General features: G+C 41.6%; 1 pseudogene; it reads left to right on the forward strand.

Moving 5' to 3' along the window:
* The first annotated feature begins 15721 nt into the window (after nt 1-15721).
* Nucleotides 15722-15839, forward strand: LOC126263916 (5S ribosomal RNA; annotated as a pseudogene).
* Nucleotides 15840-18785: the final 2946 nt, after the last annotated feature.

Consider the following 18785-nt stretch of genomic DNA (forward strand, 5'->3'; position numbering starts at 1 on the left):
GCCAGGCTTTTGGCAGGCCGCATTAAGAAGACTTTGCCAATGATTGTCGCCCCAGAACCGACTTCGTAGGGGGGGGGGGGGGGGGGGAGACGCCAACATACAAGTGGCCACCGACGATTGCAGTGACTGAACAGCGATCGCCTCGGCATGCCATCTACGATAGGCGACCGTCTCCAACGATTTCAATCCGGCCTTCACAGAGCTATTTATTTAATTAATTAATTTATTTATTTTTAAAGTAAAGAGCTGCTGCCTATTATTATATAGCACATCGTACGTTGTGTGATTTTACTTGTTATATCATACACATTCCGTTTCATTACTAGTAAATAAATTTTTTGTTAAAAATTTTACAAAAGTATAAAATAAAGAATAACTGACACACAATATATATAATTTCGCTTAAACTTGTTTCTGGCTTTGATAATGAATAAGATACATAATAGGTTGTTGGTGTATTTTAAGTTGGAGTTAAAAGTGTATTTAATGGAAGAAACTAGAGATGCCAGTTTGGCTTAGGTATGATATGACAGTTCTTCCCTTTATACCTTCTACGTGTAAGGTTACATCTGTTACATATGTTGTCTTGACAGATGTAATACTTAATTTGATGTATTGATCAGTTATGTTGTAACGTGTTTCCGAACTTAAGGTAACAGTGGAGATAGGGAGTTGCTTTGAAATGTCATAGTCACCTTCATCAGATGCGAGGGCTCGTTAAAACTTCGAGCCAGTCACATCTGATGCAGCGGAAGAAGAAGAAATGTCACATCTTCTCATAATATTACATGCTACGAAATGGTATAAAAAAAGCTACATAAAGAGTTCCGTTATCAGACTGATTTGATTTAGCGTTGCAGAAGCGTCGCTTACTTTTGCTATGTTTGTATGTTTATCTCGTCTTCATTTTCTGTATGGGACTTAGCATCCGATTCCAAGTCTGTGCTTGTGTCTGTGTCATTTACTGTGTACTGCTGATCTGTCCGATGTTAAGCCTGCCTTATTCCAGGTTATGTTCTCTCCTACTTGTATGTCGCATATAGTACTCGCGATAATTCGTCTGCGATGTTGTTTATAGGGTTCCAGTCATCTCTGCATATTAACTGTCCAATGTCCTGGTTTCCTAAACTCGAACTTATGTTTCCTAGGGCATCGCATATGAGCACTGTGTGCTCAGGTGTGCCTTTTCATCACGGGCACAAATGTGTGTTTTAGGCTAAACCTGTGGAGATGCACGGGATACAGGCCATGGCACGTGAGAAAACGCGCCATGTTCATCCGCTCTCGTTTACTGGGGAAGAAAGAGGACACACGTTTTCCCTTATATGTAGTGTCCCATTCTGTTTGTCATGTATCTATTCCCAACTTGTTTAATTTCTGTTTGTCGGTTACGTCTTGTCCTGTTATTTTTCGTATCTTGTCGCGTCTTCCACTCTTCAGCCAGTAAGCAGGCAGCTGCTCTGTGGCGAATTGTAACATATATAGGGAAACCTCCCAGTACCACCTACAGTGCCTCAATCGAGGTAGTGCTGAAAGCCTCCCAGATTTTGAGTAGGACACTCCTCTGGTTTTACGCGTACCTAAGCATAATAGATGTGCCAAGCACTAGCCGAAAAAAAAAGATGTTGGCCCAAAGAGTGATGTTTAATATGTCCTCCTTGTCTGAAGTGGTAATTTGTGTCTTATAGCGTTCAGTCTTGCAATATTATGCAGGAGTTTCGTAGCTTCATTAATTGTCAGTCTGGTATGTTCGTTAAAGTGTAATTGCTCATTAATATAAATGCCAAGGGATATTGTAACAGCTTTTCTTTATATAGATATGTTGTTCAACTTTTTAATTGGTTTTCTTTTCAGTGTGCTTCTTAGAAGTAGGTGAACAGTTTTGTTTGTTGCTATTGTGGGTTTGTTGTTCGTGCACCATTCACTGATTAACGCCAGGAGCCACGTGGCTTTATTCTATAATTGGGACCTGGAGTTTGCAGATACTATGACCACAAGGTTATCATCGTACGCAACCATCCCGTTAGGCACGTCGTTGTCGTCAAGCGCATTCAGTACGGCTATGTCTCAAAAAGTCGGTCCGCATATGTATCCTAGCGGGCAACCCTTTGTTACCCTCTTTATAACCTATTGGCGACCAGTCTTCCATTGCAGTATCCTGTTTTAACAATAATCTCTATGGCTATTGTATTGAACCAGTTGACTTCAAAGGTTGTCGAAAGCGCCAGCAATGTCAATTAGGATTGCCGCTATATATTTGTCATGTATTGTCTGTGTCATTCCTAAGGTCCTATTTACTGCGTCGTCGATGGATTTATGTGGTCTAAAAAGAAACTGAATCGGTCTAAGGTCGAAGAGCTGCTGGTGCTACTGAGGTCTGTTGCATAGAGTCTCTCCTGTACCTTTGCCAGAATGTTAATGAGGCATATTGGTCTGTATGTCTTAGGGTCAGCTGGGTCTTTGTCCTCCGCTTCCTTGATTATAACTGAATTGCTTTCTTCCATATATTCGGTATTCGTCCTTCTAGTAGGGCATCATTCAGTAAGTCTGTCATATTTGGTACGACAAATGGAGCAGCTTGTTTGATGGTTTCTGGGTGGATGCCAACCGGACCCAGTGTCTTTTTGTTCTTAATTTTGTCTATTGCCAGTATGGTCGCACGGTTTGAGGCGTCATGTCACGGACTGCGCGGCCCCTCCCGTCGGAGATTCGAGTCCTCCCTCGGGCATGGCGCGTGTGTGTGTGTTGTTATTAGCATAAGTTAGTTTAAGTAGTATGTAAGTCTAGGGACCGATGACTTAAGCAGTTTGGTCCCTTAGGAATTCACACACATTTGAACATTTGAACATCTGTTGCCAGTTCAACTTCCTCGCGAGCAAAGGGGATAGTGATACCTCCGTTTTCGTACTCGTCATAAAGTAGTCTGCGAAGTGCGATGTGAAGTTGATTGTCCTAAGTGTTGTCATTGTCAGGGGGTAGTTTGTTGAGGAGATACTGTGCCGCGCTCCTCCAGTCTCTTGCGGTAGTACCATCTGGTTTCTTCAGTGTTGATAATACTGTAGGAGTCTTTATACGTTTCATCTACAGTTTACACGGCTCCCCCCAGATGTTGTTCTGTAAGTTTGTCCTAATATAAGTTTGTCAGTGGTCTTTCCTGGTCTTATCTAGTTCGTCTTTGTTTCGTGCTTTAGCATCGCGGTAATGCTGAAGTCTAATTTCTCTTTCCTGTGCTGTCTATCATCTTTGGTAATATAGTCGTTTATCGCGAGCGTCTTTTCTTAATCCCATCAACAGTGCTGACCATGGCGCGATTTGTTTGGCTACGTCGCGTGCTGTACGTATTGCTGTAGCTTGTGATCTCTGTGATACTTATGTAAGAACGTGAGCTCTGTAATCAGTGCTACCTTGGGTCTTCATGTCTTCGTTCGCATGATTTACGTAAAGATTACAGAGTTCGAGTTTATCTGTTTGCTAGGTTTTCGGTTCGTAGAATAATTCTGTCTGTTTGTTCACTCGTGGGTTAGCATAAAGTGTCGCCCAAAAAGTGATTCAGTCTTGTTGCCAGTCTTAGTGCAGTTAGGAAAACTCCTTTATTTTCCAGTCGACTTAGGAGCAAGTTCTTTTCGATGTCATCGTAGTCTATTTTGTTTCTTACTTCATGGTTTTCTAACTCTGGTTGATGTACTGATTCTTGGTGTTTATCTATTGGTGTAGTTTCCGGTTTTGAGTTATGTAATGTCTCGTCAGTTGAAGACTGTTGTGATTTTTCAGTGTGAGATTTCTGTGTGTTGTTTCTAGTATCCAACGGTATGTGGCCACTTCTTGTAGTTTGAAGTTTCCTGTTTGCATTTGTTTCTCATTGATAATTGTTTCTGGCACCTGAGTTGTCTTTTCGTGCGTTTTGCCACCATAGACAAAACGTAAAGTTTGCATTTTGGTTTACATTTTTATGTGTCCTATTCATATATTTTTGAAGTTATTGGTTCGTTATACGGTAACCTATACTCTGGCGTTTATGTTGTTTCGGTGCGTCCGGATGGACTGGTGTTATGCCCTGGATGGGCTTGGCCGTGTCTCGGATATCTGTTGTCATTGTTATGTACTTCTGTTAATGACGGTGTGTTGCGTTTAACGACTGTGTAATGGTCCTCTTCCTGGTGGGCATGGCCGTATCTTGGATGTCCATCGTCACTTTTATGTACTCCTGTTGTGTATAGTGTTTTGTTTTTAACGCCTTCTTCACTCGGAACTTCCACTTACACTTCATATACTCTAAGATAGGTTTCGAGTGTTGCCCACTGGGAAAGTTCGTGTTTGATGTGCCTCGCCACATTGTAGTCCATGGCGCCGCAGAAACACGCATCGTCGATATAATCTGTCAGGATAAAATATTTTTCTTCCGCAATGTTGCAACTATTGACGGGATTCATGGTCGTTGGTGAGTCTGTGGCCAGCAGCAACCCAAGTTGTTGCCTCCAGGCTATTGCATGTCGCCATGCTCTTGTTTTGGTTGTTGGTAACATTTGTTTGCTTCTGCGAAGTGGGATGCTAATTTTCATATCCGTGTTTTGTTGACAGGACGTCTGCACATTTCCGTAGTTGATACTTGTATTCATATTCCCACCTAGATGTCCAAAGAGTGTTGTCTCACTGCTTTTGTTTTGTTGTGCACTAGTTGACATTGTTGGTGGCATCATACTCCGTTTTTTTTTCTATTTGTCCTTCGTAGACTTCCATATAACTGCACTGAATAGAGTTACACAATAGCTGAAATCGATTTGCAATAAACTGACCAAAAATTTACGACCAGTGCTGCCATTCGTCCTATCTGTGAGAATTATTCTGGAGATAAAGCTAAATTTCTCACGTTTCATGGGAATGGAAATGCAGGATTCTTGTTGATGTCTACACTGAATAGATAGTTGCCTATATCTCAAGTGGGCGCTTGGTGGCTAAACTAATGTTGTGGCCGCTCATCAGGAATTAAATGGTTCACATGGGTCTAAGCTCCATGGGACTTAACATCTGAGGTCATCAGTCCCCTAGACTTAGAACCTAACTAACCTAAGGACATAACACACATCAATGCCCGAGGCAGGATTCGAACCTGCGACCGTAGCAGCAGCGCGGTTCCGGACTTAAGCACCTAGAATCGCTCGGCCACAGCGGTCGGAGCATGAGGAATTAACTCGCAAAAACCGCAACTTTAGAATACACCAGAAAATGTTAGTTTTTGAGCTTTTAGCATTTTCTCAGTTCTTTCATGCCACGCAGTTTTCTCGTCCAAGTTGTATGTTACAATTTCTCCTAGGTGTTTAAATTGTTTCATTATTTTTACTTTCTGTTATTTACTGTTATGATGTTGCTTAATGCCTATACAAATAACAAACCACTTACTGTCTCGAAAGAACAACTGTGGGTGTAAATACCATCTACCTATCGAAGATGTTGGGGGTGGAGGTGAAACCGAAGTGTAGCCACGACACGTGAATGCTCAGATTTTATTAATCCTGTGTTTAAGAACGAGAGCACTTGTTGGTTTTTAACAAACTTTACAAATAATTTATAATCTTTAAAAGCATTCTTCTCGCTTCCATGATGAAAAGAAAAAACGTTTAAGTCTTACTACATTTTCACTGTTCATTTTCGCATCAATCATGATGTTTCAATTTATTACTTCTTTACTACTAACTGCATTCGCGACACATTCTGCAGACAGTGTTCACATATACGCCTGAATTCACATGCAAAATTATAAGGGTGAACGACACTTGGTTCAGGATATGTTGTTGTTGTTGTGGTCTTCAGTCCTGAGACTGGTTTGATGCAGGTCTCCATGCTACTCTAACCTGTGCAAGCTTCTTCATCTCCCAGTACCTACTGCAGCCTACATCCTTCTGAATCTGCTTAGTGTATTCATCTCTTGGTCTCCCTCTACGATTTTTACCCTCCACGCTGCCCTCCAATGCTAAATTTGTGATCCCTTGATGCCTCAAAACATGTCCTACCAACCGATCCCTTCTTCTAGTCAAGTTGTGCCACAAACTTCTCTTCTCCCCAATCCTATTCAATACCTCCTCATTAGTTACGTGATCTACCCACCTTATCTTCAGCATTCTCCTGTAGCACCATATTTCGAAAGCTTCTATTCTCTTCTTGTCCAAACTGGTTATCGTCCATGTTTCACTTCCATACATGGTTACACTCCATACAAATACTTTCAGAAACGACTTCCTGACACTTAAATCTACACTCGATGTTAACAAATTTCTCTTCTTCAGAAACGATTTCCTTGCCATTGCCAGTCTACATTTTATATCCTCTCTACTTCGACCATCATCAGTTATTTTACTCCCTAAATAGCAAAACTCCTTTACTACTTTAAGTGTCTCATTTCCTAATCTAATCCCCTCAGCATCACCCGATTTAATTTGACTACATTCCATTATCCTCGTTTTGCTTTTGTTGATGTTCATCTTATATCCTCATTTCAAGACACTGTCCATTCCGTTCAACTGCTCTTCCAAGTCCTTTGCTGTCTCTGACAGAATTACAATGTCATCGGCGAACCTTAAAGTTTTTACTTCTTCTCCATGAATTTTAATACCTACTCCGAATTTTTCTTTTGTTTCCTTTACTGCTTGCTCAATATACAGATTGAAAGATTGAATAACATCGGGGAGAGGCTACAACCCTGTCTCACTCCTTTCCCAACCACTGCTTCCCTTTCATGCCCCTCGACTCTTATAACTGCCATCTGGTTTCTGTACAAATTGCAAATAGCCTTTCACTCCCTGTATTTTACCCCTGCCACCTTCAAAATTTGAAAGAGAGTATTCCAGTTAACGTTGTCAAAAGCTTTCTCTAAGTCTACAAATGCTAGAAACGTAGGTTCGCCTTTCCTTAATCTTTCTTCTAAGATAAGTCGTAAGGTTAGTATTACCTCACGTGTTCCAACATTTCTACGGAATCCAAACTGATCTTCCCCAAGGTCCGCTTCTACCAGTTTTTCCATTCGTCTGTAAAGAATTGGCGTTAGTATTTTGCAGCTGTGACTTATTAAACTGATAGTTCGGTAATTTTCACATCTGTCAACACCTGCTTTCTTTGGGATTGGAATTATTATATTCTTCGTGAAGTCTGTGGGTATTTCGCCTGTCTCATACATCTTGCTCACCAGATGGTAGAGTTTTGTCATGACTGGCTCTCCCAAGGCCATCAGTAGTTCTAATGGAATGTTGTCTACTCCCGGGGCCTTGTTTCGACTCAGGTCTTTCAGTGCTCTGTCAAACACTTCACGAAGTATCTTATCTCCCATTGCATCTTCATCTACATCCTCTTCCATTTCCATAATATTGTCCTCAAGTACATCGCCCTTGTATAAACCTTCTATATACTCCTTCCACCTTTCTGCCTTCCCTTCTTTGCTGGGTTGCCATCTGAGCTCTTGATATTCATACAAGTGGTTCTCTTCTCTCCAAAGGTCTCTTTAATTTTCCTGTAGGCAGTATCTATCTTACCCCTAGTGAGACAAGCCTCTACATCCTTACATATGTCCTCTAGCCATCCCTGCTTAGCCATTTTGCACTTCCTGTCGATCTCATTTCTGAGACGTTTGTATTCCTTTTTGCCTGCTTCATTTACTGCATTTTTATATTTTCTCCTTTCATCAATTAAATTCAATATTTCTTCTGTTACCCAAGGATCTCTATTAGCCCTCGTCTTTTTACCTACTTGATCCTCTGCTGCCTTCACTACTTCATCCCTCAGAGCTACCCATTCTTCTTCTACTGTATTTCTTTCCCCCATTCCTGTCAATTTTCCCCTTATGCTCTCCCTGAAACTCTCTACAACCTCTGGTTCTTTCAGTTTATCCAGGTCCCATCTCCTTAAATTTCCACCTTTTTGCAGTTTCTTCAGTTTCAATCTGCAGGTCATAACCAACCCGCACTCCTATTTTTTTATTCATTATTAAACCTACTCCTGCATTACCCCTATTTGATTTTGTATTTATAACCCTGTAATCACCTGACCAAAAGTCTTGTTCCTCCTGCCACCGAACTTCACTAATTCCCACTATATCTAACTTTAACCTATCCATTTCCCTTTTTAAATTTTCTAACCTACCTGCCCGATTAAGGGATCTGACATTCCACGCTCCGATCCGTAGAACGCCAGTTTTCTTTCTCCTGATAACGATGTGCTCTTGAGTAGTCCCCGCCCGGAGATCCGAATGGGGGACTATTTTACCTCCGGAATATTTTACCCAAGAGGACGCCATCATCATTTAATCATACAGTAAAGCTGCATGTCCTCGGGAAAATTTACGGCTGTAGTTTCCCCTTGCTTTCAGCCGTTCGCAGTACCAGCACAGCAAGGCCGTTTTGGTTAATGTTACAAGGCCAGATCAGTCAATCATCCAGACTGTTGCCCCTGCAACTACTGAAAAGGCTGCTGCCCCTCTTCAGGAACCACGTGTTTGTCTGGCCTCTCAACAGATACCCCTCCGTTGTGGTTGCACCTATGGTACGGCCATCTGTATCGCTGAGGCACGCAAGCCTCCCCACCAACGGCAAGGTCCATGGTTCATGGGGGGGTGTTCAGGATATATGACGACATAAATACAGAGATGCGTGAAAACCTGCCGCATCACGCATGACGTTTGAAATTATTTTTACTAATCGACTGAGCCGATTTCGATGAAATTTGGCAATTAGGTAGCATGAACCCTGAGGAAGGATACGGGCTATTTAGGAAAGTGTGTAGTTGTTCTTGTGGTCTTCAGTCCTGAGACTGGTTTGATGCAGCTCTCCATGCTACTCTATCTCCCAGTACCTACTGCAACCTACTTCCCTCTGAATCTGCTTAGTGTATTCATCTCCTGCTCTCCCTCTACGATTTTTACCCATACACTCCCCTCCAGCACTAAGCTGGTGATCTCTTGATGCCTCGGAACATGTCCTACCAACCGATCCCTTCTTCTAGTCAAATTGTGCCACAAATTCCTCTTCTCCCCAATTATATTCAGTACCTCCTCATTAGTTACTTGACCTATCCATCTAATCTTCAGCATTTTTCTGTACCACCACATTTCGAAAGCTTCTAGTTTCTTCTTGTCCAAACTCTTTATCGTCCATGTTTGCCTTCCATACATAGCTACACTCTATACAAATACTGTCAGAAAAGACTTCCTGACAAATCTATACTCGATGTTAACAGACTTCTTCAGAAAGACTTTCATTCCCATTGCCAGTCTACATTTTATATCACCTCTGCTTCGAATATCATCAGGTATTTTGCTCCCAAAATAGGAAAACTCATCTACTACTTTAAGTGCCTCATTTCCTAACACAATTCCCTCCGCATTACCTGATTTAATCCAACTACATTCCATTATCCTCGTTTTTCTTTAGTTGATGTTTATCTTGTATCCTGCTTTCAAGACACTGGCCATTGAGTTCAACTGCTCTTTCAACCCTTTGCTGTCTCTGTCAGATTTACAATGTCATCGGCAAACCTCGAAGTTTTTACTTCTTCTCCATGGATTTTAATTCCTACACCGATTTTTTGTTTTGTTTTCTTTACTGCTTGCTCAATATACAGATTGAATCACATCGGGGAAAGGCTATAATCCTGTCTCAATCCCTTCTCGACAACTTTTTCGCTTCAGTGCCCCTCGACTCTTACAACTGACATCTGATTGCTGTGAAATTGTAAATGGCCTGTCGCTCCCTGTATTTGAGCCCTGCCACCTTCAGAATTTGAAAGAAAGTATTCCAGTCAACATTTTCAAAAGTTTTCTGTAAGTCTACCAATGCTAGAAACGTAGGTTTGCCTTTCCTTAATCTATCTTATAAGATAAGTCGTAGGGTCAGTATTGACTCACATTTCTATGGTATTCAAACTGATCTTCCTCGAGGTCGGCTTCTACCAGTTTCTCCATTAGTCTGTAATGAAATTCGTGGTAGTATTTTGCAGCCATGACTTATTAAACTGATAGTTCGGTAATTTTCACACTTGTCAACACCTGCTTTCTTTGGGTTTTGAATTATTACATTCTTCTTGAAGCAGAGGTTATTTTGCTTGGCTCATTCATCTTGCTCACCAACGGGTAGAGTTTTGTCATGGCTGGGTCTCCCAAGGCTATCAATAGTTCTAATGGAATGTTGTCTACTCTCGACGCCCTGTCCCGGTCTTTTAGTGCTCTGTAAAACTCTTCACGCAGTATCATATCTCTCATTTCATCTTCATCTGCGTCCTCTTCCATCTCCATAATATTACCCTCAAGTACATCGCCCTTGTATAGGCCCTCTATATACTCCTTCCACCTTTCTGCCTTCCCTTCTGTGCTTAGCACTGGCTTTCCATTTGAGCTCTTGATATTCATACGAGTGGTTCTCGTTTCTCCAAATGTCTTTTTAATTTTCCTGTAGACAGTATCTATCTTACTCCTAGTGATATATGCCTCTACATCTTTACAATTGTCCTCTAACCATCGCTGCTTAGCCATTTTTTATTTCCTGTCGATCTCATTATTGAGACGTTTGTATTCCTTTTTGCCTGCTTCATTTACTTCATTTTAATATTTTCTCCTTTCATCAATTAAATTCAATATCTCTTATTACCGAAAGATTTCTACTAGCCCTCGCCTTTTTACCTACTTGATCCTCTGCTGCCTTCACTATTTCATATCTCAAGCCTACCCATTCTTCTTCTACTGTATTTCTTTCCTCCGTTCTTATCCATCGTTCCATAATGCTCTCTCTGAAACTCTCAGAAAACTCTGGTTCTTTCAGTTTATCCAGGTCCCATCTCCTTTAATTCCCGCCTTTTTGTTTTTTCTTCAGTTTTCATCTACAGTTCCTAACCAGTAGAACCAATAGATTTTGGTCAGAGGCCACATCTGTCCCTGGAAATGTCTTACAATTTAAAACCTGGTTCTTACATCTCTGTCTTACTATTATATAATCTACCTGAAACCCATCGGTGCGCCGGCCGGTGTGGCCGAGCGGTTCTAGGCGCTTCAGTTTGGAACCGCGCGACCGCTACGGTCGCAGGTTCGAATCCTTCCTCGGCCATGTATGTGTGTGATGTCCTTAGGTTAGTTAGGTTTATGTAGTTCTAAGTTCTAGGGGACTGATGACCTTAGATGTTAAGTCTGATAGTGCTCAGAGCCATTTGAACCATTTGAACCTTCCGCTGCCTCCAAGCTTATTCCACGTATACAACTTCCTTTCATGATTCTTAAACCAAGTGTCAGCTATGATTAAGTTATGCTCTTTGCAAAATTCTACCAGGCGACTTCTTCTTTCATTCCTTACCCTCATTCCATATTCACCTTCTACTTTTCCTTCTCTTCCTTTTCCTACTGTGGAATTCCAGTCCACCATGACTATCAAATTTTCTTCTCCATTCACTATCTGAATAATTTCTTTTACCTCATCATAAGTTTCTTCAGTCTCTTCATCATCTGCGGAGCTAGTTGGCATACATACTTGTACTGCTGTGGTAGTCGTGGGATTCAAGTCTATCACGGCTACAATAATGCGTTCACTAAGACGTTCGTAGTAACTTACCCGCGTTCTTATTTTTTTATTCATTATTAAAACTACTCATGCATTACCCTTACTTGATTTTGTATGTATAACCCTGTATTCACCTGACCAGAAGTCTTGTTCCTCCTGCCACCGAACTTCACTAATTCCTTTTTAAATTTTCTAACCTACCTACCCGATTTAGGGCTCTGACATTCCACGCTCCTATCCGTAGAACGCCAGTTGTGTTTCTCCTAATAACGACGTCCTCCTGAGTAGTCCCCACCCGGAGATCCAAATGGGGGACTATTTTACCTCCGGACTATTTTACCCAAGAGGACGCCATCATCATTTAACCATACAGTAAAGCTGCATGTCGCCGGGAAAAATTGCGGCTATAGTTTCCCCTTGCTGTCAGTCTTTCGCAGTATCAGCACGGCAAGGCCGTTTTGGTTAATGTTACAAGGCCAGATCACTATCTCTAAAGCTCGCAAGCCTCCCCACCAACGGCAAGATTCATGATTCATGGAGAGGGGGGGGGTTACTAGATTCTTATTGATCTGAGGAATATTACGCGAATTATGGAAAAATGTTTACTCTTTGAAAAAGTTTTTTACCATGTGAGATTTGAACTTTACCATATTTATGAAAATTCTTTTGTCGGCTAATCTGTGCTACGAGAAACGATTCAGGAAAGCATACAACGCTTGCCCATTCTTCAGTGTGTTTATTCCGTACTTCCATGCTATATTTTGTATGATGTACACATTGCTTAAGGGGAAACGACAGGGTGACAGGTCGAAAAAAACTCGAAATTTTTTTAAGGAATTCGAATGTATACGCATTTACGAATTATTCCCCAAAATATTATGTGGGAACTCCAAAAATTAACGATCCTGTGAGCGTCAGAAGCCGAGCGTGCACGGCACGACTCTGCGTTAGAAAACTGTTTCCGCGCTCACGCTCCCTATTTATACTGATTTCAGTAAACCTGATCGTCAAACTTTCTCAAAATCATGTTTTATGGCACTGTTCTCGTCGCTCAAGCAACAATTTTCGTCCAATACTGATGATTTTTGGTCTCCCTTGAATCAAATTGAATTCTCTTAAGTTCATCGTATAATAAGGCGGCAGGTATGGTTGACATCTTCGGTCCGGCACACAGTTTTAATCTACCAGGAAGTTTCATATCAGCACACACTCCGCTGCAGAGTGAAAATGTCATTCTGAAAACATCCCCCAGGCTATGGCTAAGCCATGTTTCCGAAATATCCTTTCTTTCAGGAGTGCTAGTTCTGCAAGGTTCACGGGAGAGCTGCTGCAAAGTTTGGAAGGTAGGAGAAGAGGTACTAGCAGAAGTAAAGCTGTGAGGACGGGGCGTGAGTCGTACTTGGGTAGCTCAGTTGGTAGAGCACTTGCCCGCGAAAGACAAAAGTCCCGAGTTCGACTCTCGGTCCGGCACACAGTTTTAATCTGCCAGTTCATCTTCATTGAACAACTTAAAAGATTTGGTCCTGCCAGTAAGCAATGGCTCTTGGACTTATTCAACAATTGCATCAACTACTGCAAAATCCCTAAACTCTGGAGAAAAGCCAGAGTTATTGCAATACTCAAGCCTGGCAAGAACGCAAGCGATCCCAAGAACTACCGACCAATCTCCTTACTGTGTCATTTATATAAAATCTTGGAAAGAATGATTTTGGACAGACTATCTGATGTGGTAGAGCCATTGCTCATATTAGAACAATCCGGAGAGAAACTGTACTTCATTAGTTCTTCACCTAACACAATATATGGAAGACTCCTATGAAAACATAAAGTCAGTGGTGTACCTTTTATTGACTTGACATGAGCCTACGATACTGTTAACCACCGTCCAATGCTAAATAAAGTGCTTAACATAACTGGGGATTTCAAACTCGCCCAAATGATTGAGTGCTTTCTTCAGGACAGAAGGCTTTTTGTTAAATTTAAAGGTCAGCGGAGCAGGTGGAGGAATGTAAAGAACGACCTTCCACAAAGGGGTGTGCTAGCTACTATACTTTTTAACATCTACACAAATTATCAGCCCTGCCCGCAAGGGACAAAGAGATTTATTTGTGCTGATGATGTCGCTCTAGCAGTTGAAGGAATATTTTCGTAAAGTGTTATTATGTCCTTTTGTGTATGTAAAATGTTATAAATGTGTTTTAGCAGTATGAATGATGCGTGAGTGTGGTTTAAGGTTAATACGAAGATAATTGTTTAACGAATTATGTAGTAGGATTTACTGTGGGAACATTTCGAAGAAGTATGGATATGGACAAAGGGGATTTTTGTAGAATAAATTTGTAAAGTAAATTTATGGTAAAGGGAAAGTTAATTCAGGTATAAATAACAATAGTAAATAACTTTATGCATTAGCAAAACTTCAACATATTAGATAATTACGTCGGTAAAAAGTGCAGTCGTGAGGTTTACTATTTTGCGATTGGTTATGGATGAAAAGCGCGGTCTGACGCGGGAGACTGTTGTTTTGCTATTGGCTGTTGAGTAAACTGACCAATGGTAAAGCAATGTTCTTCTAGCGTCTTTCTCTGCTGGTAGAGAAAACTGAGAGTATTCTTGGGAAGAGTCGAAGCCTAGCCATGAAACAGATCGGACGTGTGCAGTAGTAGTTCCGATGGAAATGATAACTTGCCGGATCTAGCAGTGTTTCATACATCAAAAGTGTTGGAAAGTGACGGCATAATTATTCCGATGTGTGTGTAGAAATTTCGGAATTTTTAAGTGAATTTTGTGACTAGAAAAGACATATATTCCACGTGGCGTATTGAGCAGGTCGGTGGCTAAAAACTGTGACTGCATTTGGTACCGACAGACTTAATATTTGGCGAGAATTATCAATCTAAAACAATCAGTATTTTTGTAGCTATTGCATTTTCGGGAAATGCAACACCATGAACTTGCTAACGTGAGTGAAACGAATTGTGAGTGACTGTGTTAAGACTAGCACGGGCTTGGCAGTGATACTTGTTCACCTAAGTTTCAGAATATATTAACTGAGGACAAAATTTCCAAACTTTCATTTCGTGTTTCTCCCGAAACGTAGATTAGTGACTTAAATTGCAGCCTGGTTCACGTCGAAGTACAGTAGGTTTCACTCGGCTTTCCTACTGATGATCTGCTGAGACAATGTTCACAGGTAGGTGCAGGTTCGTCGTAAAGGGACGGAAAAAACCGCGCTGCCGCAACGGGGGATGAGGAGATGGACAGAAAGGGAAGAGGGGAAGGCTGGACACAGAGAAGGGCAAAAAGAGATGGGGGAATACAGAAGGACAGGGAGAATGGAAGGAGGAGATGGGCAGAGAGTTGGAGAGGAGGGGGGGGGGGGTAGAAGATGAAGAGAGGGAGAAGGAGATGCACAAAGAGGGCAGCAAAGGAGATGAACAGGGAGAAGGGGAAGGAGGAGACAAACTAATAGCACTGAAAATATATACCAGTGCAACACCGGGTCTCAGATAGTTTGAAGTGGGTGTAATTGAACTGATGCAGCATCGTGAAACGACCTGTACGTCACGTCACAAAATGAATGGTGATCTGGTTAGCTTATTGTTAGAACGAAGACACGCAAAAAGAACAGTTACTCTTTTCTGAAACAGTGGGTATTAAATACGACATAATGGCACTGTGATTTTGTAGCCAATCAACATCAAGAATATCGCGATTTTAATTGGAAAACCGTAATATGAAACACCGACACGTTTAAAGTCACATGCCACACTGCTCGTTAACAGCTTCACCCTTGTAAAACTGTTGCTCGCAAGAACGACAGAAATTTATAATTTCGAAGAATTCATAGCAATAACTATGACAGAACCTATGGTATTAGTAATGCATGGAGGATTTCACTAGAAAATCAGACTATTAATCACTGTGCATAGTGTGGCCACTATATAAACATAGTATATTATAGTCGCCTGAAAATGTAGTCTCATATCGATCAAAGAGGTAAGTAAGTTTCAAGTCAAAGATTAAAACTACGGTTCCGCAGGAGCTGTAAGCTTTTGTCACAAATTTATTTTTTACATCACAGCTGGACAGTTTCTACCTTAGAGACTATTTTCGAGTGATATGGAGAAACTTACAGGGATATGAGTATCAACTGCCATAAGATTGGGATTAAAGTAGAATTCTCTTTTTCATCTGCCAACGGCGTTGCCGCAGTGGTAACACCGTTTCCCGTCAGATCACCGAAGTTAAGTGCTGTCGGGCTTGGCTAGTACTTGGATGGGCGACCATTCGGTCAGCCGAGCGCTGTTGGCAAGTGGGGTGCAATCAGCCCTTGTGAGACAAACTGAGGAGTTGAGGAGCTACTTGACTGATAAGTAGCAGCTCCGGTCACTGAAACCACTCCGGGAGAGCTGTGTGCTGACCACATGCCCCTCCATATCGCATCTGGTGACGCCTGAGAGCTGAAGATGACACGGCGGCCGGACGATACCCGTGGGTCCGCCAGGGCCTGTGAACGCAGTTAGTCTCTAGTCTCTTTTTCATCTGGAATCATTGTGGCAATGGAACCAAAAGCAAAGATATTGATTAAAGAAGTTTTGCATGTACTGCAGATTAGGACTGTTGACAATATTCTAACCGTAGAAATGGTTCAAATGGCTCTGAGCACTATGCGACTTAACAGCTATGCTCATCAGTCCCCTAGAACTTAGAACTACTTAAACCCAACTAACCTAAGGACAGCACACAACACCCAGCCATCACGAGGCAGAGAAAATCCCTGACCCCGCCGGGAATCGAACCCGGGAACCCGGGCGTGGGAAGCGAGAACGCCACCGCACGACCACGAGATGCGGGCATAACCGTAGAAGTAGCTGCATACGGCTGTGGAACGTCGCAAATAAATGTCTTCCGCGATTTATATCATTCTATCCTCAAATGAAGAATTTTGTATTTTCTGCTTCGCTAATCATGGTTCCATTTTAATATAGTGGATGTTAGCTGGAACAAAAAAAGAAACACGGTGTACTGCGTTTCATTGATATTGAACTCAGTTAAATGTCTAGGTCTGAGTGGTAGACCTTGACTTATTCTTCTTCGAATACTGTATGAAAAAAAGACATGATAATAAGATTAGAACAACTCAAAGGGAGTCGAACCGACCAAAATTTGTCGGGGCATCACGGATCAGTAATGCCCCATTGAGGAGCTATGGCGCTAAAACGAGCGACGAACGTGCGAAACTATGTGCACTTCAGTTATCTTGCCCCAGCTGAAACATGTTATGAGGAAGAATGTTGTTACTGATAAATGAGCACATGGCAATGGTTTACAAGCTGAATAGTGAAAACACAGAACGGAATAGCGAAGTGGTTAGCGCACTGCTCTCGCATTCGGGATAAAGTCGGTTCATACCTGCGTCTGGCCAGCTTGATTTAGATTTTCTGTAATTCTCTAAATCGCTTACGGCAGATTCCATGATGATTCCTTCGCAAGGACTCGGGTGCTTTCCTTCTCCATTCTTCCCTAATGCGACCTCGTGCTCCGTCTGTAATGACCTCGTCGTCGACGGGACGTTAAACAAAAATCTCCAATAATGAAAGATAGGATTACTTTAATTTTCTACGCACAGCCGATTTCTTTAGAAGAGATTTCTCTGCAGTGTTTGCTGGGGTAAGACCTACGCTACAGGTATCATAATGCCATAAATTTCTTACGATAATAAGCTGTACAACAGAGCCAGTATTATTAGTAAGGTAGTCGAGATGTGGTGTATAAAGTTCGCTGTCTCTGATATTGAAATTTAGTGGTCACGAGTTTTAATTTTTGCTGCCACACGAACACAAATGAACATTAATTCCAATAAATACACCAGTAATTGTAAACTGACATATCGATGACAAAGAAAACAGAAATTAAATTTCAAACATAATTATTTTATGAGATATAATTCATTACAGTGTTAAGCTGAGGTTTTTCCGCCCGTAGCTGCACAACTGAGAATTTCCGAGTCATGGTTATCTTCCACCTACAGTGGAATTGCGTCGTTAAAGTATATTAGGAAAAGTAACGACCCTCGTACCGAAAATTTCGTTTCATTACCTCATTTCTGGTTATAGCGGTTGTTGATATTCAGAGGTGAAAGTGGTAACTGATTGCTGTGCGGAATGGAAAAATTAATCACCAAAATTTTGAGGTGACTCATCTTCATGCATGACACCTTAGGAGCGTTCAGCTGTTACTGTTACTTGATAACGCGTTCCGCTGTTTCGTTGATGGCACTTTATTCACATGTTCGATTTCTAAATTATACAATTCCATCTTCAGATGTGGCTGTGACAGTCCATAAAGGCAATGCACTCCCGAAACTTCTTCTGTCACAAGAAGTGTTATGTTTTATGCGTACCATAGCATTATTGATTTTAGACACTGTAATACAATGTTTTGGTTGAGCCAGACAGCCGTAAGAAAGTCTGAAGATAAAATTGTTCAATTTAGAAATCGATCGTGTGAATAAAAAATCATCAGTGCAACAGCTGAATGGATTACATGACCCCTGCGTTTTGATACACCATAAGGTCGCTACAATATCAGCAGTAGAAATCGCCAGGTGGTATGCATGTTCTGTACCACAATAGGAAGTTAAGGAACCTGATGTCATCTATACTTGATCGGTTCTCCCAATCCATATGCTCCTTTTTAACAACTACTTACCTTTCTGTCTTAGTGATTTACACCCAACAGTCGTGATGACAGAATTCGATACAAAATAAGGACATACGAGAGTCGCTCTACAAGTAATGCAACACTTTTTTTTCTCAGCCAGTTTCGGTTGAAAAAACGCGGAAGTCGCTGTGGAACAGCGTGGAATATTCCCGATTCAGTCCCTATAGTTTCGTAAGTTCCTATAAGTGTAGGCGCTATATGTAGCCTTTACAATGTCGTCAGCAACGGGGGTGCGTTCCGGACAGAGAGCAGTCACTGAGTTTTTTTTTGGGTAAAATCAGAGCATCGCAGACATTCCGCCCAACAGAAGACCATAAAGATCAACGAAGGCCAATCTGTGCAGAATTCCTTGTACACTACGATGCTGGTCGTGATAGCGGATTTTTTTCCGAACATTGGTTATTAATGCAGAAAGACTTCGGGTCCGACGTCGACCAGCGGAGTCGCACTTTGGAGGCCCTCATATAAAGTGGCGTAACGCCGTCGCATTGAAGGGAAATATGTTGAGAAATAGGATTTCGTAGCCAGAAGAGT

This window comes from Schistocerca nitens, chromosome 6 (assembly GCF_023898315.1).
Source record: "Schistocerca nitens isolate TAMUIC-IGC-003100 chromosome 6, iqSchNite1.1, whole genome shotgun sequence".
Taxonomy (NCBI): domain Eukaryota; kingdom Metazoa; phylum Arthropoda; class Insecta; order Orthoptera; family Acrididae; genus Schistocerca; species Schistocerca nitens.